This window comes from Lactuca virosa, chromosome 2 (genome assembly GCF_052849685.1).
Source record: "Lactuca virosa cultivar CGN04683 chromosome 2, Lactuca_virosa_CGN04683_v6, whole genome shotgun sequence".
In the NCBI taxonomy this organism is placed as follows: Eukaryota; Viridiplantae; Streptophyta; class Magnoliopsida; order Asterales; family Asteraceae; genus Lactuca; species Lactuca virosa.
The window spans coordinates 27,389,648-27,412,064 of record NC_136427.1 but is presented as its reverse complement, the minus strand read 5'-3'; the positions used below and the strand labels follow the sequence as shown (position 1 = coordinate 27,412,064).

The following is a 22,417-nucleotide window of genomic DNA, read 5'->3' as shown; positions in this document are numbered from 1 at the left end:
GCTACGTGTTATGGTTTCTAGCAGACAAGATTGGTGTATGGTTACAATTTCGAGCACATTTCTGACCACCACTGGGATGAAACCCAACCACTTTCTTAGTAAGTCTAGAACAAACAATTTATACCAAATATTTTTTAACCGGTGATATGCAACACATTTAAAAACTGAGTTAGCATTTTGAATGTCAAATAAATACAACTTTTATGAGTATCTACAAGTCTTCCTATATTTATGTAAAAAGTTGAAACATCATAATTTATTTGCAGTTGTCAAATCGTGCCAAATCCTTGTGTATCTTATTTAAACAAAAGGCTTTTATATTTTAATATATTAATAGCTTAATTCTTTTTAACTTTCATAATATTTAGATGTGCAACTAAATAAGATAAAAATACGGATATATCAATTTTATTTTAATACAAATTTTGTACACGGTTTTTTAGTAATATATAATAAAAGAAAAGTTAATACTTGTTATTTGAATGAATTGTTGATCGATGTAAATTAAATGAAAGGATTTTAATTCTTAGTTATTAATATAGTAATTAATATTGTTTTAGATGTTTTTATGGAGTATTATTATTACTATCAATTTTGATGCAAGATTGTAAATACTTATTGATGAGTGATGTTATGATAAAAAAATATGTATGAGCTTTTAATTTATCAATGAAATGATAGGAATAACAATTTATTAATAGAAGAACAAAATAAATATAATAATATCTGATTAAATACATGAGCTAACTATTGAAACCAAAACATTAAACCGAAAACATTAAAATCACATGTGATTAAATATATATAATCGTATGTGATTATATGTATTTAATCATATATGATTTATTTGGAGAATATTTGTTTTCACGTTCTTCACTCAATAGTCGTTTTCGTGTATATAATCAGATGTGATTATATTTATTTATCTAGTCACATTTAATTCAATAATGTTTTCATGTAAAAATCACATTTAATTATATGTATCGATATAAATCATATGTGTTTAGATACATATAATCACATGTGATTTAATAATCGAGGACAACTATTGAATCGGAAACACAAAAATGAATCTTATCCATATAAATCATATGTGATTAAATACATGTAATCACATGTGATTATATGTATCTAATCACATATGCTTTATTAATATTCATATTCACTTTCTAAATTCAATAATTGTTCTCGAGTATATATATTCACATGTGATTATATGTATCGAATCACATCTGATTTATATGCAAAAAAAAAAATTATTTCCATATAAATCATATGTGATTTGATACATATATAATCACATACAGTTATATACACGAGAATAACTACTGAATCAACAACGTGAAAACAAATCTTTGACCATATTAATCATATGTGATTAAAAACTTTTAATCACATGTGATAAAATATATGAAAACAATTATTGAATCGAAAAAAAAAGAATATTATCCATATAAATCATATGTGATTAGGTATATATATATTCACATGTGACTATATGTATCTAATCACATATGACTTATGTAGATATGATTCATTTTGTCATTCTTGATTCAATAGTTGTTTTTTAGCAACTTTAATCATATGTGATTAAATAAAGTTAATTACATATAATTATATATATCTAAACACATATGATTTATATAGATAAATTCGAATATTGACTATATATATCATATGTGATTAGATACATATAATCACATTAGATTTTATACACGAGACCAACTATTAAACTAAGAGCACGAATTAAATATTTTCCACATAAATCATATGTGATTAGATACATATAATCACGTGTGATTACACGTATTTAATCACATATGATTTATGTGGACAAATTTTTTTTTGTTTTTAATTCAGTAGCTGGTCTCGTGTATTTAATCACACATGATTATATTATATGTATCTAATCACATATGATTTATATGGATAATATATATTTTTTTATTCAATATTTGTTTTCGTGTATTTAATCACATGTGATTATATGTATCAAACCACATATGATTTATAAGCCCAAGATTTGTTTTTTTTTTTCTTGATTCAAAAGTTGTTCTTTGACTCTATTAATCATATGTGATTAAAAATATATAATCATATATGATTAAATACACGAGAAAATTATTGAATCGAAAATTTAAAAACGAATATTGTCTATATAAATAATATGTGATTAGATACATATAATCACATGCGATTATATGTATTTAATCACATATGATTTATATGACTATATTTATTTAAATACATGAGAACAACTATTACATTACATATGATTTATGTGGACAAAATTCATTATCGTGTTCTCGATTCAATAATTGTTTTTTGTCAACTTTAATGATATGTGATAAAATAAATATAATCACATGCGATTATATACACGAGAACAAATATTGAATCATATGTGATTAAATACAAAATAATCATTTATTACTAAATACATGAGAAAAATTATTGAATAGAAAATACGAAAACGAATAATGTCTATATAAATCATTTGTGATTAGATACATATAATCATATATGATCAAGTACACGAGCACAGATAGAGAATTGAGTACGCGAATTTTGTCCACATAAATCATATGTAATTATATACATATAATCATATGTGATTAAATATATTAAAACAATTATTAAATTGATGCAAGAGTAAATATTCATTTTTGCGTTCTCGATTCACTAGTTTTTCACGTGTATTTAATCACATGTGATTATATGTATTTAATAACATATAAATCATATATTATTCGATACATATAATCACATGTGATTCGATACATATAATCACATATGATTATATACACTAGAAAAACTAATGAATCAAAAACACAATAACAAATATTTGTCCACATTAACCATATGTGATTAAATATTATATAATCAGGTATGATTAAATACATGAGAAAAATCATTGAATGAAGAATATGAAAACGAATCTTGTCTATATAAATCATATGTGATTTGATACATATAATCATATCTGATTATATGTATTTAATCACATGTAATTTATATGACTAAATACATATAATCACATATTATTTATATGATTATATGAATTTAATCACATATGGTGGTGATGGTTGTAGTAGTGGGTGGTTGTGGTGTTGGTGGTGGAGATGGGTGGTGATGGAGATGTATAGTGGTGGTGGTGGTAGTAGTGGAGGTGGGTTGGGTGGTGGTGATGGGTGATGAGTGGTAGTGGTGGTGGGTGGTAGGCGATGGGGGTCGTGGGTGATAAATGGTTGGGTGGTGAAGGAAGGTAGGTAGTAGTGGTGGTGAAGGGTGGTAGGGGTGGTGGGTGGTGGTTGTGTTGATTGGTGGGTGGTAGGTGATGGTATTGTTGATTGGTGGGTGGTGGCGGTGGTGGTGGTGATGGGTAGTGGTGGTGTGTGGTGATGTTTGGTGGTGGTGGTGGATGGCGGTGGTTGGTGGATGGTGGTGGTTGGTGGTGACGGGTGGTGGTTGTTGTAGGTGGGGGTGGAGGTGGTGGTGGCGGGTGGTGATGATGGTGGTGGATGCAGGGTGGTGGTGATGGGTGGGTGGTTGCGAGTGGCGGTGCTAGTGATGGGTGGTGGGTGGGTTTGGGTAGTGGTGGTGATGGGTGGTGGAGGTGGGTGGTGGTGGTTAGGTGGTGATGATGGTGGGTGCTGATGGTACTGGCGGTGGGTGGTGGTTGTGATGGGTGGTGATTGGTGGTGGGTGGTGATGAGTGGTGGTTAGTTGTGGTGGGTAGTGATGGGTGGTGGTGGTGATGGGTGGTAAGTAGTGGTGGTGGGTGGGTGTGGGTGGTGGTGGTGATGGATGGTGGAGGTGGGTGGTGGTGGTTGGGTGGTGATGGTGGTGGGTGGTGATGGTGTGGCGGGTGGTGGTTGGTGGTGATTGGTGGTGATTGGTGATGGTTGTGGTGGGTGGTGGTGGATGATGGTAGTGATGGGTGGTGGTTGGTGGTGGTGGGTAGTGATGGGTGGTTGGTGGTTTTGGGTAGTGATGGGTGGTGGTGGTGGCGGGTGGTGGTTGGTGGTGATTGGTGGTGGTGGTGGTGGTGGCGGGTGGTGGTGGGTGGTGATGGGTGGTGGTGGCGGGTAGTGGTATGGGTGGTAGGTAGTGGTGGTGGGTGGTGTTGGTTGGGTGGTGAATGGTGTTAGTTAGTGGGTTTTTTTAATTTTTTTGTAACTATTTTTTTGATTTATATGAATATTATTTTATAATTTTAATTAAAAACATTGTGTGGTCCAAATTTGTTCTCAAAATTTCTCGCGATAAGAAATGTTCTCGATTGAACGCTCCCCTATATATATATATATATATATATATATATATATATATATATATATATATATATATATATATATATATATATATGATGCGACCTGGCTCCAAACCACCTTGGCTACTGAGAGATGGTCGTCGGAGTAGAACCTGAGATGTCACAAAGAAAAAAGAGACGTCAGCCGCTCTCTGGGAGGAGGTCCCGGAAAGACGCTCCGACGGTCAAGTTAGTGGGATGAATCTGGAGTATGGAGGTGTATGATCGGGGGATAATAGCTTACCTCTCAAGGCAGAGTGATCGGCCTTTTATACTGAGGATCCTCCTCGATCCATACGAGGGACAAGGATTGCGACTCCGACAAGATCCGCCGTCCTTATTGGACGACCATGCTCCACATGTCACACCCCGATCCTTGTCGGAATCGATCGAGGCGTGATATATTGTTCAAAGTCTCATGACAACTATGTTATAATATGATTAGATTCAATTAAGTACTAAGTATGCAAACAAGATCCACAACATACAAATACAAATCCAAATATGAACAACATTTATTACATCAAATTTAAATAGTCTTGTGGATTTCTAAGGCACAACCTATTTTTCATCAACTTCATTCTTCAAATCTGCATCATGGGTAAAAACAGGTCAACTACGAGAGTTGGTGAGTAATCAAATTTTAGTAGAGAAAATTGTGAAGTTGAAACCTTTATAATTGGAAATTTGTTTTCTTTTGAAGTCGGCAAACAATTGTATTTGAGATAACGGTTTATAAATCAAAAATTGATTAACAAATGATAACAACAACAATAAGTCCTCACCCTATATATACATATGTATATATATATATAAATATATATAGGATGGAGCATCTAATCATCATACACACTCAACCACGTGCGATCAATCACCTTAGCGTCCCAAGGCGGGGTGGTCAACCCAATAGCGCTATTATTGTCCATAACGTACCTCAAGAATACGGGCATAGTCATGGAGATTAGACTAAAAATGGTAATGCACTACAAGTACATGTAGCGTAAACAAACAATAGTTACACAATTAATGACTCACGTATAAATGTCCCAACAATGTCTCAATTGTGATAAAACAATAAAATGAAGTTGGAATATATTAGAACCACATGATACACCCCAAAATTATTGAAAATTATAAAGTATGGGGTAGATTACTCACATTAGTCCCAAAATGAAATGCGTGTGTCGTACGATAGACGATTCAGGTCAAAATGGCGTAGAACCTAATATAATTAATAGTTTTGGTTTAGGAACTGCTAAACAAGAATGAAGTATTAATACAAATAATTAGACACATATTCTTATATTAGATGAATTAACAATAATTCATTTTGATTATAATATTAAGGTATTTATTTGTTAAATGAATTTTAAATTGAATTACTTACTTTGCATAATTAATTTATATTTTCAATTTAGGCCAGATTTTAATAATTTCTTATTAAAATAATAACTTGCCCAATTATAATTATTTACAGATTTTAACAATTATTTATATGAAATAATCATTAAAATGCATTTTTACATACTTAAATACTTAGGAAAATAGTTTTAAATAGTAAACAGTATTGAAAAATTATGAAATTATTAGGAATCATTATTTCATACAATATGAATTACTGTAAAATTTGTATATTTTTCTGAACTGTTTTAGTATTTATTTAATATTTTAATGATTAAACAACACAAAATTCGGGAAAAATAGTAAATGATTCTCAAACATTCTGTAAAATTAACCATAGTTTTATAACATGATGTAGAGCTCAGTGTATAAGTTTCAGATATTTGTGACTAAGGGAAGTATTTTTTATATATTTCATTATTAATTAATCAATAAAATCATAAATAATAGTAAACAGTAATATAAATGCATGAAACTTCATATATCATGTTTAATCAGTATACATGTCATCCCAGAATTTTCTCAGAATTTATTGAAGGCAACAAGTATTTTATGTGAATTATTGCCCTACTTTATTGAAATAATTATGATAATTCAATAAAAATAAGTTATTTTCTGAAAATTTCCAGAACTTCTTATTTTATTGATGGGATTCTGAGAAAAATCAGGTTTATGCATAAAATGAGTTTTAGATATTTTGGTGCATTTAATTTGTTTCTTGTATGAATATGAAACTTTTAACAACATACCTTGATGAATGCTTCAAGAGGGATGAAGATTTGAGTATAATAGATTGTTCTTGGATGGAATATGAGTATTCTTGGATGAAATTTCGAGATTGAGAGTGAGAGAAAGAATAGAGAAGGTTTAAGTGGTGAAGAGAATAATGTGTTGGGAGAAAAATGAAAGGAAAGTGGATGGGAGGTGTGAGTGGGAGACCATGAGAATAATCTTTTTGCTTTTGGTGGTCTTCATAATTTCCCACTAACACAAGCATCTTTTACATAATTAATATAAGAGTTTTATAAAATTTAAAGTAAAGTTTATAAAAATAGAGTTTTATAAAATTTAATGTAAAGTTTATAAAAATGGAGTTTTATAAAAGATAAGTTATGATTTGATTATAACAATCTACTTTGATTTGAAGTTTAATTATAGCATTCAAGTTTGATTTTTTTAATTTAATTAGAGCATTATACTTTGATTTGATTTTAATATGGTATCATAATTTAATTTGATTATAGTTATAACGTTGTACTATACTATGTTGCTATTAACGTCAATTTATATCGTAGTGTATGGGTTTTGATCCTATTAGCGTCAAGAAATCTTGAGTAGGGTTTGAATGAGATTGAGAGAGGTTTCGTTTGTGATCTTTTTGAGTGTCCGGCTTCGCAACGCAAGGTCCATATACCCCGTTAAGCCATGATTTAGTGTCCTACACAATCCCGATGATTGTGCAATAGTGTTTTATCGCTTTGGTTCATTGTTTAGCACTGTTAAGGCTAAGGAAAATCAAACACATGAACTTTCCAAATGATGTTTTCTCATTAAAATAGCGAATTGTACAGTGATTACATAACGTAAACCCTATCATACAAGGGTTAATGGAGTTGACCGGTTTGACTGACTTTGTTTGACTTTGACTTGACCGAAATTTGATGGTTGTCACATCATCCCCCCGTTAGAGGGAATTTCGTCCCGAAATTTGCATTTTGATTGGGACTTTAAGAGTTTGGAAAAAGATGTGGAAAACTTTTCGTAGTACAAGAAATTGATTATGGTGAGGAACAACCCTCCTGATGTCACATGATGACCTTGAAAATTTCTTATTGTAACTTGAACTGAGTCAATTTAAAAGGAGTTTATTGTTTTGGGATGATAGAGTATTCTATGTGTGCTTTTATACTCCCTGTTTTATCCTTGGTATTACCACTATGAAAATTTTATAACTTAGTTAGCGAGTTCCATCATTACGAATGTTTCAACAAATTTTGACGAAATTTGCATTATAAGTCCTACAAGTTCTTTTATAGTCGATTGACGTAAACTAGTCGTATATCATTAAGATTGCAAGGGCATTTTGGATGGGTGACCCTGCCTTAAGCCCACAACTAAACAAGGAACAGAGAATGAGGCGGAATCACACATTCTAAGTCCATAGAATCTTAATGATATATGACCATAATGTTTACACTAGCCCTCATAGATTCCAGGGGAGTAGTATTATTGGGCTAGAAGTAGGAATTGTAGTTCAAAATAAAATAGTTATAAGCCTGCTATCTTCAAACCTGGGCTTTGGCCCCTCCCGATTCCAAATCAGAATGGTCCAGTACTCTTGCCCGATCCAAGTCGAGAGTTGATTCATGTGGCTTGAGCTTAGGCTTGGGTCTTAGAGAAAGAGGCAATGCGTCAGGCTGGCATCACAGAGCTGCAAAAACTCTTCTCTCTCGACAGTGGATAGATAACATGCCTCAGCTCTTCAGGCCCACATTGCCTACTGGGCCAACTCAAATGAACATCCACTTTGTTACCCCACTTGGGTTATAGGCAAGTGTTACCAAGCCCGATATCAAGAAATCAAAATTGATTCTTCCCTATTTGCCCAATTCGCTGCCTATCTCGCCTGCTGTTCGTTTCTCGCTGTCTCGCCAAGTCAGTCGCCTGGTCTCACTCTCGTCAATCGCCATCGCCTAATGCCCAAATCCCTATTCACACTTCACAGAAATCTGGTATGTAATCCCGAGACCCATATCCTGTTCAGCTGTTCTTTCTTTTCTGATTGTAAGATTGTTGATTGTTGGTGTTGGCGTATTGCACTGCTGCTGCTGTTTTCAGTCAATCCGTTGCCTATTTATGCGTTACTACTGTCTTACTGAGTTTCTTTTTAATTTGGCTGTCATTTGTGATTTGGCGATTTTCCAATTTGATTTATAAGTTATGAACTTATAGATTTGATTATTGTTAAATGAGTTATTGGTTATTGTTCAAATTTTGATTTTGATTTTGATTTTTTTTTTTTGTTAATTTCAGTTTATAATATTTTCGGCCCCCCTCCCCTAAGTTAACTGTTCAAGCTCCGCTACTGATAGATTCAATGGTAAAAACCCTGAGTTTTTACATAGATGATAAGACTTATTTGGGTTTTGCCGTGTTCCCAAGATTCATGGTTTATAGACTTGAATAGATGCTAGTTTTAGTAATAAAAAGAAATTTAGAATTTAAATGTCGATGTTAGATGCTTGTACTGATATTTAAGGGGTTAAAAAAAATAAAGTTTTATTAGTTACCTATAGCGACACTCAAGTCATAATTTGCATGTGTGAAGACTTGGAGTACTTTCTAATGAAAAGTGTGCTACTGGGGAAATTCAAAACTGGTACGTAGCTTCAAAGTCAAGAATATGCAGTAGGCATGTGATGCATTAAATGCATGAGGCACAAAAGTCCTAATTTGCAGCAACATATACGTATATGTGTGTGAATTGAAGAAGAAGGTTACGGCTCAAAGACCATTCATTTCCCCTTTATTTTTTATTTATTACTCCTCCCACTTACCTTATATAAATCATCACAGAAGAAGGTAACGGCTCAAAGACCATTCATTTCCTCTTTATTTGTTATTTATTACTTCTCCCACTTCCCTTATATAAATCATCACAGAATAAGGTTACGGCTCAAAGACCATTCATTTCCTCTTTATTTGTTATTCGTTACTTCTCCGACTTCCCTTATATAAATCAGCACATTATTACCGCGACTTTTTAACTTCTCCCTCACAAATGGATCCGCCTGCAGATCATCAAAACCCCATAGATGACCTCGATCGGTTTCAGTACTTTGATCATCAGGATCTGTTCAGGTATATATAAATGTCACTCATTACACCATCTTTCGCATAGAAAAGTGATTTTGTTTATATTGATCAAAACATGGTTTGATTTTTGCAGTGGTGACCTGCTCAACCATCAGGATTTCGAGTTGTCGGAAAAATCGCATGAAGTGCTCGATCAGAATGTTTCCACAGTACTTAACAAAGATCAAAACATCATTTCTAGAAATGAGTTTCATGATCTTGATCCCCTTGAAGACATAAGCTTATGGGATTGTTGGGAGGATGGTAATTTACCATTGGTTAGTTTCAGTGAAGACTGTAAATCCTGTGGTGAGGCTACAGGTAGTTCTAGTGCTGCCACCACTGATCACGGTGGCCGGAAGGTGGCAAATAGATTGAGACCATTGGAGTTTGAAGAGATAGCGAAGTACTTTGAGATGCCGATAATCATGGCAGCAAAGGAACTAGGGATAGGGTCAACATTGTTGAAGAAAAGATGCAGAGAGGTAAACATAAACAGATGGCCTCATAGAAAACTTAAGAGCCTTCAATCCCTCATTCAAAATGCCAAGGTAAACTACGATAATAACCTTCTATACATTACTCATGCATGTATGCATGCACTTGGTAACCAAAGTAGTTTTGGTATTTTCTAAAATTTTAATTATTAGTTTCTTTATAACATAAACATAGGCCCTAGGCATATGCCACATCGAATCAATTGTTTTACTACGATTTCTGATTTATATTTACATAAACTTAACTCAATGTAAATTTTATGAACTCACACGAAAAATATATTGCATATACCTAAAAAAACTAGGTGTTGGGATTAAAGGAGGAGGTAGAGACGTTAGCAGGGCACAAGAAGATGATGGAGAAATTGCCAGGTATGGAATTGACAGAAAGAACAAAGAAGCTTAGGCAAGCTTGCTTCAAAGCTATTTATAAGAAGAGAGGACTTAACAATCCTTAGTCCTTACCTTTTCTTTTATCCATTTTGTTATAATTAGTGGATTTTAATCTACATTGTATGTGTTTTTCTCTTGATAGATTGATACCCTTTTTAGTTTCATTGTGTTTGTCTATTGATTTTTAATGCAGAAAATTTTGTATAATTTGGGTATTATAGTTTGTATTATGTATTTAGCTATATTCTAGATTGCCGACATGACTACGCTGACGACTCTATACCAGAGGTCTATATAAATAGACTTATGAATTTAGTAGGAATAACTTGATTATAATCTTGTGATTTGTTCCATGTCTGATCCACTCCTAAGATTCACTCAACATGCCCCCAGTTATGTGTAATTAAAATTTTATTAGACTGTTGATCCTAATGAGTCTACCCTAAGTCCACAACCAAACAAGGAACATGTCAACTATGAGAAACACGCATATGGACCTGTGAGTTATTTGTAAATTGATTATGGAAATAAAGTTTTTTTTTTTTTTTTTTTTTAGACATTGTTGGGTAAAATAATTGTAAAACACTTGTTGGGCCATGGTTAGGAGTGTTGGGCACCTTTTGGGCTTTCCATGGTTACTAAATGTGAAACATGTAGCACTTGCGTGGGCCCCCACAAAACTAAGTTTTCACATTTCTTTCCCACTTCTAGGCCCATTAGGGAACTTAATAGTCCAATGAGTTGGCCATTTTGGAGTGTATCCTTTCGGGTACGTTTGATAAGGTCGGGTATTTTGATGGCTCAAAAGTAATGTGAATGACGCGCTTTGGCCTATAGGTTTGGGAACTCTCGCCTTTGGTCCCCAGATAAGCAAACTGGTCCCTCGGTTGATTGGGATGTATACGAATGCTTACCTAGTCAGGACTTTCGGGCTACTGGCACCTCCCCCTTCCAGTTACTACGCGTCCATTACTATGATCCTACCCAACTAGAGTGGATGAATTTGAATTTCCTATGAGCTCTAAGGAATACATATATGTATATACATTTTGTTAAATAACTTGAGTATCTGTGTGATTTTCAGAGAAGGTGGAGAATATTCACAAGTGTATGCACACATATAAGTGTCAGGAGTAATACGTATGCACATAAGGGAGCAATTAACACACAAAGGTATTCCTAGGATTTTCTAAGTGCAAATTGCATGCAGTTGTGTGTGCATTTTATAAACTAGCATACGAGAGGACCCTAGAGGCTATAGACTAGGTCAAGGCAATTAACCTAATTCCCTATAGTCAAGGTCTCTGATACCAATCTGTCACACCCCGATCCTTGTCGGAATCGATCGAGGCGTGATATATTGTTCAAAGTCTCATGACAACTATGTTATAATATGATTAGATTCAATTAAGTACTAAGTATGCAAACAAGATCCACAACATACAAATACAAATCCAAATATGAACAACATTTATTATATCAAATTTAAATAGTCTTGTGGATTTCTAAGGCACAACCTATTTTTCATCAACTTCATTCTTCAAATCTGCATCATGGGTAAAAACAGGTCAACTACGAGAGTTGGTGAGTAATCAAATTTTAGTAGAGAAAATTGTGAAGTTGAAACCTTTATAATTGGAAATTTGTTTTCTTTTGAAGTCGGCAAACAATTGTATTTGAGATACCGGTTTATAAATCAAAAATTGATTAACAAATGATAACAACAACAATAAGTCCTCACCCTATATATACATATGTATATATATATATATAAATATATATAGGATGGAGCATCTAATCATCATACACACTCAACCACGTGCGATCAATCACCTTAGCGTCCCAAGGCGGGGTGGTCAACCCAATAGCGCTATTATTGTCCATAACGTACCTCAAGAATACGGGCATAGTCATGGAGATTAGACTAAAAATGGTAATGCACTACAAGTACATGTAGCGTAAACAAACAATAGTTACACAATTAATGACTCACGTATAAATGTCCCAACAATGTCTCAATTGTGATAAAACAATAAAATGAAGTTGGAATATATTAGAACCACATGATACACCCCAAAATTATTGAAAATTATAAAGTATGGGGTAGATTACTCACATTAGTCCTAAAATGAAATGCGTGTGTCGTACGATAGACGATTCGGGTCAAAATGACGTAGAACCTAATATAATTAATAGTTTTGGTTTAGGAACTGCTAAACAAGAATGAAGTATTAATACAAATAATTAGACACATATTCTTATATTAGATGAATTAACAATAATTCATTTTGATTATAATATTAAGGTATTTATTTGTTAAATGAATTTTAAATTGAATTACTTACTTTGCATAATTAATTTATATTTTCAATTTAGGCCAGATTTTAATAATTTCTTATTAAAATAATAACTTGCCCAATTATAATTATTTACAGATTTTAACAATTATTTATATGAAATAATCATTAAAATGCATTTTTACATGCTTAAATACTTAGGAAAATAGTTTTAAATAGTAACCAGTATTGCAAAATTATGAAATTATTAGGAAATCATTATATCATACAATATGAATTACTGTAAAATTTGTATATTTTTCTGAACTGTTTTAGTATTTATTTAATATTTTAATGATTAAACAACACAAAATTCGGGAAAAATAGTAAATGATTCTCAAAACATCTATAAAATTAACCATAGTTTTATAACATGATGTAGAGCTCAGTGTATAAGTTTCAGATATTTGTGACTAGGGGAAGTATTTTTTATATATTTCATTATTAATTAATCAATAAAATCATAAATAATAGTAAACAGTAATATAAATGTATGAAACTTCATATATCATGTTTAATCAGTATACATGTCATCCCAGTATTTTCTCAGAATTTATTGAATGCAACAAGTATTTTATGTGAATTATTGCCCTACTTTATTGAAATAATTATGATAATTCAATAAAAATAAGTTATTTTCTGAAAATTTCCAGAACTTCTTATTTTATTGATGGGATTCTGAGAAAAATCAGGTTTATGCATAAAATGAGTTTTAGATATTTTGGTGGATTTAATTTGTTTCTTGTATGAATATGAAACTTTTAACAACATACCTTGATGAATGCTTCAAGAGGGATGAAGATTTGAGTATAATAGATTGTTCTTGGATGGAATATGAGTATTCTTGGAGGAAATTTCGAGATTGAGAGTGAGAGAAAGAATAGAGAAGGTTTAAGTGGTGAAGAGAATAATGTGTTGGGAGAAAAATGAAAGGAAAGTGGATGGGAGGTGTGAGTGGGAGACCATGGGAATAATCTTTTTGCTTTTGGTGGTCTTCATAATTTCCCACTAACACAAGCATCTTTTACATAATTAATATAAGAGTTTTATAAAATTTAAAGTAAAGTTTATAAAAATAGAGTTTTATAAAATTTAATGTAAAGTTTATAAAAATGGAGTTTTATAAAAGATAGGTTATGATTTGATTATAACAATCTACTTTGATTTGAAGTTTAATTATAGCATTCAAGTTTTGATTCTTTTAATTTAATTAGAGCATTATACTTTGATTTGATTTTAATATGGTATCATAATTTAATTTGATTATAGTTATAACGTTGTACTATACTATGTTGCTATTAACGTCAATTTATATCGTAGTGTATGGGTTTTGATCCTATTAGCGTCAAGAAATCTTGAGTAGGGTTTGAATGAGATTGAGAGAGGTTTCGTTTGTGATCTTTTTGAGTGTCCGGCTTCGCAACGCAAGGTCCATAGACCCCGTTAAGCCATGATTTAGTGTCCTACACAATCCCGATGATTGTGCAATAGTGTTTTATCGCTTTGGTTCATTGTTTAGCACTGTTAAGGCTAAGGAAAATCAAACACATGAACTTTCCAAATGATGTTTTCTCATTAAAATAGCGAATTGTACAGTGATTACATAACGTAAACCCTATCATACAAGGGTTAATGGAGTTGACCGGTTTGACTGACTTTGTTTGACTTTGACTTGACCGAAATTTGATGGTTGTCACACCACATTCGTGTCCGGTCCAACGATTGGTCCGGATGATAATGCTCTGGGCGTGCTCTTTGTCGCCTGGAGCCGTTATCCTTGGACCGTAGCTAAAGGACAACACTTGGCGAGGGCGGACTTCCTACACGGTCGCCTCGCAGGAGTCCGGGGTTTCCAGGGCGGCCGAGTCGCCGGCCCGGGCTTCGCTAGGAGCTCTTCGCCGGGGGTTCGCTTGTTTCTGGCCCGCTTTGAGGGGCGCATCATCAAGTCCCCCAGTCTAGTAGTCATAGTGTATGCTAGCTAGCTATGACGTTCTGGACTTAACTGTTGGTGTACGTGTCACACTCTTACTTTATCGTCGCTTCATTTCCGGTGACGTGACGTTTCGATGTGTGCGCGGCGGTTACGTCAGCTGCTTTTTTCCCTTTTATTGCTCTTAGGCGGTTTTCCTTTTTCAATTTTTATCTTTTTTCTTCATCTCTTTTCCCCCTCTTCTTCTTCTGTGTTTTTGCCATGGCTTCCTCTTTGAGTTTGATCCCCAACTCTGCTGAGTTCGTCACCCTTCAAGAGGCTTACAACCTCACTGCGGCTGACAAAATAGAGTTTCTGGCTTCCAGATCTTTGATTACCTTGCCTCCTCCTGGGAAGGTGGGTGTTTACCTGAAAACCTTTGACGTCGGCCTTCGCCTTCCACTGACTGACTTCTAAGAGGAAATACTCCGGCGTAATGGGTGCAGTATTCAAATGATGACCCCTGGTGCTGTTCATAAGATGGTAGCTTTCGAGATGATATGTCGGGCCAACAACATCGTTCCTGACTACTTTGTTTTCAAGTTCTTTTTCCGGTTTGCTGCCACCAACGATAAGTACACCTTCTCTGCCCGTCGGGGAGGCCATAACCTTGTCCTTGACAGTAAGCCTCCCAAGAATTGGCAGGACAAATTGCTATGGGTCAACCTAGAGCTGCTTGGTCACGAGTATCCCTGGGCGAACACATTATCTGATACTATCCCCAAACTTTTCCCTTACAATCAGGCGACCGTCGATCTCTTGCGCACTCTCTAGGTGGACGTTGATGTGATGTCGGAGGTCATACTTGCTGGTGTTGGAATGAGCCTCAGTTGGCATGCTCGAGGGGAGATGTCCGTTTTTACACTGTTTCTAATGGTGAGCCGCCTTTACTTCTTCCTTTACCTCCTTTATCCTTTTCCCCTCTTTTTTGTGTTTTTTTTTAAAAACGGGGGCCTCCTGTTTGCTTCTGTTTTCTTGTGCTTGTTGTCTTACGTTTGACATACAATTGATAGGTGTCGAATGCTCTGTCTCCATGGACTCTGTGCTGCGGGGACGCTACCAGGGAAAACTGGAACATCACGTGGTACCCTTGTACGAGACTTTGCCTCCCACGTCGTTTAAGCGCTTCTACTCCGGCGCCCCCATAACCAGTGGGGAGCTCCACGGCGTTGGGGAGCCAGACGGGTTCTAATACTGTCGTGACCCCTGCCGTTATGTCTCGCCCTCCTGTTGAGCCAACGGCTGATAGTGTGGTGGACAGTAAGGTCGGGATCGCTGCCAGCGTTCGTCGGGTTGCGGAAGAAAGGAAAGCTGTGCATGTAATGAGTGGGTCGGTGCCCGAGGGCAATTCAGGACCCATTGGTCGGCGTGTGATGCAACTTCGTGGCCTTATGCGCTTGTTGTCTTCTGTACTGTCGCATTCAGGGGATGTGTTGGTGATACCCGATGATGACGTTCAACAGTCTGAGGGTATCAAGGGGGCGTCTCATCAGCCCATTGTTCCTATTCCAATCTCTTTGACTCCTGGTTTTAGCCCTCAGTCTTCAAAGGACAGTGTTGAGCGATTATTTCAGGAGTCTACTGTTGCATGGGTTCTTCACAGTGCACCTGCTTTTGTTCCGGGATGGAGCTTGCGATCTGATTCCCGTCTGTCTGTGCGTTCTGTTGCGTTGGAGTTTACCCGCCGTGCTCTTCCTCCTGCCACTGTAGAGGATATGGATTAGATGAGTAACGCTGTCTTGGCTCATAACCTTGCCTATGCCGTTGCGCAGGCCATGACATACTTGGCCTCTGGGTCCCGACGTGTGTAGCGGTTCGGCGAGTTAGAGCATGCACATTCTGCTCTTGCGGGGAGTGAAACTGGTTTGACAGGCGAGGTGGCGGACCTTGGTGGCACTGTTCATCGATTGGAGTGTGAAAACAAGTCTTTCGTGTCGGAGAAATCAGTGTTGGAAGATATTCGGAGTGCTCTGGTGGCCCAGGTGTAATCTCTGACCCAGTCGAATGAGGGTTTAATGATACAGAATGAAAGTATGGAGCGGGACCTCATCGACCATGAACGCGAGTTGGAGTTATCAAGAGCTGATCGTAATTGGCTTCTCCAGGTTGGCCTTGTGAGTGTGATGGATAAGCTTATTGAACATCCCGAGTTTACCGGTGGTATTCGCCGTATTCGTCATGTTGCATCCGTTGTTTGTGAAGAATCGAGCTGGGCTAACTTAAAGGCACATGTTGACGTTGGGACTTATGACCCTTCTGCTAGTGACTCACGGTCGAGTCATTCTTCGGCCTTAGATGATGCTCTTTTGGCTTTTGCCACCATGGAATTTGCTGGCTTACTTGGGTTGGGCCACCTGGATGTGGACGGGGTGAAAGCGTTTTCTGCTTTTGATGAGGGTTAGGACGTTGTGGAACGTTTGGGTGTAGGGATTGGTGGAGCAGGTGGTGGGATTGGCGGTGATGCTGGTGGAGCAGGTGATGGAGATGGTGGTGATGCTGGTGGCGCAGGTGATGGTGGAGTTGGGATTGGTGTAGGTGGTGCTGGTGGTTCTGCGTGAAGTTGTCTAGAGCTGCTCTTTCAGGGTGTGAAAAAATCTTGTTGAAAATTTGTTTTGTTTTGTCTTCAACAATTTATGGCCTCTAAGGCCTTTATCGTGTTAGATTGGTAGTTATTTTGACTTAGTGTGTGGCCCCTAAGGCCCTTATGCATGAATCAACAATGGTTTTACTCGTTTACTATGTGTTTTGATTTTTGGTTGCTACATTGTCTTATTCGTTGAGTATGTTTTCTTACTTTGACTATATTGAACCTTCTGTGTAGGTTTTTTCGTGTTATTCTGAGATTTACCATCTCGTTGTGTGCATGTGGATTCATTAAGTATCCTCTATGCTGTGTTTTCTCTTCCTAAAAATTTATATGTTAGGCATACTCACTGCACTACGTATTAAAGATAGTGCATTTTCTTTTATTTATGTAATTATAATAAATAGTGATTTTGGACTATAATTCCCTATCGGACTACCCTGAGCGTCCGCCTGTTGGTCCGGGTGATCAATCCGGCCAAGGAATGTCTCCTTGCTCTCCCTTCTGTATAGGGGCTTACAATTCTGCTCTAAAGTGGTGTATCATCATCCTCCCTTCTGTATAGTTGTAATTTTGATCAAAAGTGGAACCTTCTCAACTTCCTTGCGTTCCATGCCCTTGGTATTTGCCTTCCTTCCGGAGTTTCCAGGGAGTATGACCCTTGCGATGTGCCTCTATTACCTTGTATGGTCCTTCCCACGTCTGGCTCAGCTTCCCACAGGGTTACGCATGGCTAACCTCATTCTTCCGCAGGACGTAATCCCCAACCCGGAAAGCCTTGTCTTTGACCCGTTGGTTGTAGTATCTTTCTACTACCTTTTTGTAGGCGGCTTGACGCATACTTGAGCGATCTCTCCGTTCTTCTAGGGGTCCAAGTTTTCCCTTAGATTTTCATTATTTCCTTGCTCCTGACAATACTCTGTTCGTATTGACCCTATCATTATTTCCGCTGGTAGCATTGCCTCGGCTCCATAAACCAAGCTGAACGGTGTCTCCTTTGTGCTAGTTCGTGGTGTGGTTCGGTATGACCAAAGGACTTCTGGTAGTTCGTCTACCCAGTTGCCTTTTGCTTTGCCCAGTCGCTTCTTGATCCCCTGTACCAACGTCTTGTTAGACACCTCTATTTGTCCGTTGGCTTGGGGGTGCTCCACAGACGTGAACATCTACTCTATTCCTCTCTCGATGCACCAGTCCCTGAAAGGATTCTCAAAGAACTGCAAACCATTATCACTAATTAAAACCTTGGGTGTCCCAAATCTCGTTATGATGTTTTTCCACACAAACTTAATTATCTGTTTTCCAGTGATACACGCCAACGGTTCGGCCTCTATCCACTTCGTGAAATAATCAACCGCTACGACTAAGAACTTTAGGCTCCCTGGTGCTTCTGGAAAAGGGTCAACGATATCGATCCCCCACTGATAAAAGGTCCACGGGCTAACTATAATCGTTAACTTGGATGGTGGTACCCCTTGTGCTGGCGAGAAGGTTTGACATTCTACGCACCCCCGAGTCAGTTCGACAGCGTCTTGATGTATGTCCGGCCAGTAGAGCCCCATGCATAGTAATTTGCATGTGAGCGCCCGCACCCCCTCATGGGCTGCAGCTGACCCTGCGTGGGCTTCCTTTAAGGCTTTCTTCCCTGACTCACCATCTATGCATTTGAGCCATGGAGCCGTATGACCTTTTCTATACACTGCTCCCCCCAGGATTGCATACTGGGGAGCTCGTATCCTTGTTTTCCGAGCCTCTCCGTGATCGTCGGGGAGTATGCCATGCTGCAGGTAATCCATGATAGGCGTCATCCAGTTGGGCCATGCTGTCGATAGGGTGTCGACTTGGCGCTTGTCAATGCTCCTCTCTTTTAATACCTACACCAATACTTCCTTGGAAAGGTGCCCGAAACACGTTGATGCTAGTTTGCTGAGGGCATCTACTGGCCTGTTGTTTCCCCTCGAAATATGCTTTATTGTGAAACTCTTCAGTGAACTTGTGATTCGCTGTACCGCCTTAACACACCTTTCCATCCGTTTATCCTTTGGTTTGAATTCCCCCGTGACTTGGTTGGCTGCCAGGCGTGAATCAGTCAAAGCTATAACCATTTCCGCCCCCATTTTTACTGCCATGTTGCAGGTAATCCATGATAGGCGTCATCTAGTTGGACCATGTTGTCGATAGGGTGTCGACTTGGCGCTCGTCAATGCTCCTCTCTTTTTTCCTTGGAAAGGTGCCCGAAACACATTGATGCTAGTTTGCTGAGGGCATCTGCTCGCCTGGTGTTTCCCCTCGAAATCTGCTTTATTGTGTATCTCTTCAGTGAACTTGTGATTCGCTGTACCGCCTTAACCTACCTTTTCATCCGTTTATCCTTTGCTTCAAATTCCCCCGTGACTTGGTTGGCTGCCAGGCGTGAAACAGTCAAAGCTATAACCCTTCCCGCCCCCATTTTTACTGCCAATCTGAGACCAGCCAGCAAGGCTTCGTATTCGGCTTCGTTGTTGGAGGTGTGGAAGTCGAAACGTTGGGCATATGTAATTTCTTCACCCGTAGGGTTGGTTAGGATTAGCCCTGTGCCCGAGCTTTCTTTGCTGGAGGCTCCATCCGTGTGGAGAGTCCACTGTTGATCAGTTTTTCCCTTCGGACACCCTTGTCGGGTCATGCCAATTATTTTTTGTTGGCGTTCCCCTGGGATTTCAAGCAGGAAATCCACTAATGCATGTCCGTTGATGCTTACCCTAGGGTGATAGCTGATATCATGCTCCCCCAACTCTATGGCCCATTTTGCGAGTCGTCCTGATGTTTCTGGCTTCAGGAGCACTTGCTTGATCGGGCAGCTAGTTAACACCTCTATCTGATGGGCCTTGAAATACCGATGGAGCCTTCGTGCTACGTAGATTAAGGCGAGCACCAGCTTTTCAATGATTGGATAGTTGATTTCGGGTCCTTGTAGGGCCCGACTCACAAAGTAGATCGGAAGCTGCCACCCTTGCCTCTCAACTACTAGCACTGACGAAATGGTGTCATTTGATGCGGAAAGGTAGACCTGCAGCGTTTCCCCCGGTATCGGGATGGCCAGGGTAGGGAGTGTGTGTAGCACCTTTTTTATTTTTTGCAGCGCGGACTCAGCTTCCGGTGTCCACTAGAAGTTGTTTTTTTCTATGCACCCTTTGAGTGTATGGAAAAGGGGCATGGCTTTTTCGGCTGACTTGGAGATGAATCGGTTGAGCGCCGTTAGTTTTCCATTCAGCCATTGAGCGTCTCTTAGCGTGTTTGGCGAAGGCGTCTCCTCGAGCACGCTTATCTTGGCTGGACTTGGTTGGATCCCCACCTTTGTCATATAATACCCCAGTAATTGTCCTTCCTCTACCCCGAAGGTACATTTGGCGGGGTTTAACTTCATCTTAGCTTTTTCCAGAGTTTGCAGCGTCTCTTCCACGTCACGTAGTAGCCTCTGCTCGTCTGGCTTTTAATGACCATGTCGTTGACATAGACTTCAATGTTCCTACCAATTTGGTTGGCAAACAGGGAATCGACCAGTCGCTGGTAGGTTGCCCTGGCGTTCTTTAATCCAAACAACATTTTTGTGTAGCAAAAGGCGCCGCGATCAGTGTAGAAAGCTGTTTTCTCTTCGTCATTTTTGCTCATTATGATTTGATGGTACCCCTTGTATGCATCCAAGGAGCACTTCCCCTAGAAACCTTGCAGGGACTCTACCTTCTGGTCTATCTCCGGTAACGGGTAGCAATCCATGGGACATGCTTTGTTGAGATCTGAGTAATCAATGCAAATGCGCCAACTGCCGTCGTGTTTCTTTACCATTACCGGGTTGGCGATCCATGTGGGGAAAATCGCTTCCCTAAGGATTCTGACGCTGGTCAATTTGGCCACTTTTGTGTTGATTGCCTTGTTTCGGTCTCCTCCTTAGACCCGCTTCTTCTGCTTTATTTCCTTAGCTCCTGGTTTTATCATTAGCTTGTGTTCTATGATTCCTCGGTCGACCCCCACCATGTCTGTGGGCGTCCAAGCGAACAAATGTTTATACTTCTGCAATAGCTAAACCAGCGCTTGCCTCGTTTTCGCAGGGAGGGCCGTCCCCACATTCACTCGCTGGTCTGGGTATTCCCTGTTAATTACCTCTCCCCCGTTCGACGAGTCCGGCCTTGGTCTCTTGGCTTGGGCTGAGATGTCTCTTGGTTGCATGATCTCGTAGCATTTGAGCTCCCTTGGGGGAGTGGCTAGGATTGTCCCTGATCCCTGGCTTGTGTTGAATTTCACTATCCCATGGATTGTTGATGAGATTGCTCTGAAATTTAGTAGGGCCGTCCGTCCCAATATGACATTGTGTTCTGACGGGTGCCGTATGACCACAAAATCCACCAGGGCGGTCTGTCGCTTGGTTTTGACTTGACTGGTTAATGTAAACGGTAAGTGAATCGTACCTAAGGGCCACAAGTTGTGTCTTGTGAATCCTGTGAGTTGACCTGCAGCTGGCCTCAGACCTTCCTTCCACGCGTTCAGTAGCAGCCGGACACAATGTTCATAGATGACGTCTGCAGAACTTCCCGTGTCGACGTATACTCGATGAACGATGACATCTCGAATGGATCCTTGGTTGACGAGGGGATTTTCCCCGCTCCATCCGGTCGGGCTTGGGTCGTTTATGGAGAACGTCAACCCTTGCATTGCTTCCGTGATGCTTCGTGTGTCTGCACCCCTTTTGTGGTGGATCGTAAGGATTTCCAACTTATGATCTGCCCTTCCAGTGGCATCTTTGGGGTTCTCTGCATCAAACTTGGCTCGTAGGCTCTTATCGATTTCTATCACGTTTCCCTTTAGTTGCTTTTCCTTAATTTCCTTTTTAGGACCAAACAGTTGATCGTGTCATGCGTCCTGCTCTTGTGGTATTCACAATACCGCATCTTAGTGCCTTTTTCCGCCGGTTTTTCATCGACCGTGTAGACTTATGCTCGCCTTCCCCGCCTCTCATCTCTAATGAAAGGTCTGAAACGCCCTGACAACCGCCTATCTCGCCCCATGAACCTGCCTCCCCCCCGAGGATCCTGATGGGGA

The 22,417-nt window shown here is 38.4% G+C and overlaps 1 long non-coding RNA gene across 1 annotated transcript; it reads right to left on the bottom strand.

The window, feature by feature from the left end:
• Positions 1–4,797: 4,797 nt before the first annotated feature.
• Positions 4,798–6,535, bottom strand: LOC145156279 (uncharacterized). Its single transcript, XR_013736582.1, has 3 exons — positions 6,463–6,535; positions 5,471–5,534; positions 4,798–4,902 (listed from the first exon to the last, which is right to left on the bottom strand). It is a non-coding gene; the product is annotated as an uncharacterized LOC145156279 (long non-coding RNA).
• Positions 6,536–22,417: the final 15,882 nt, after the last annotated feature.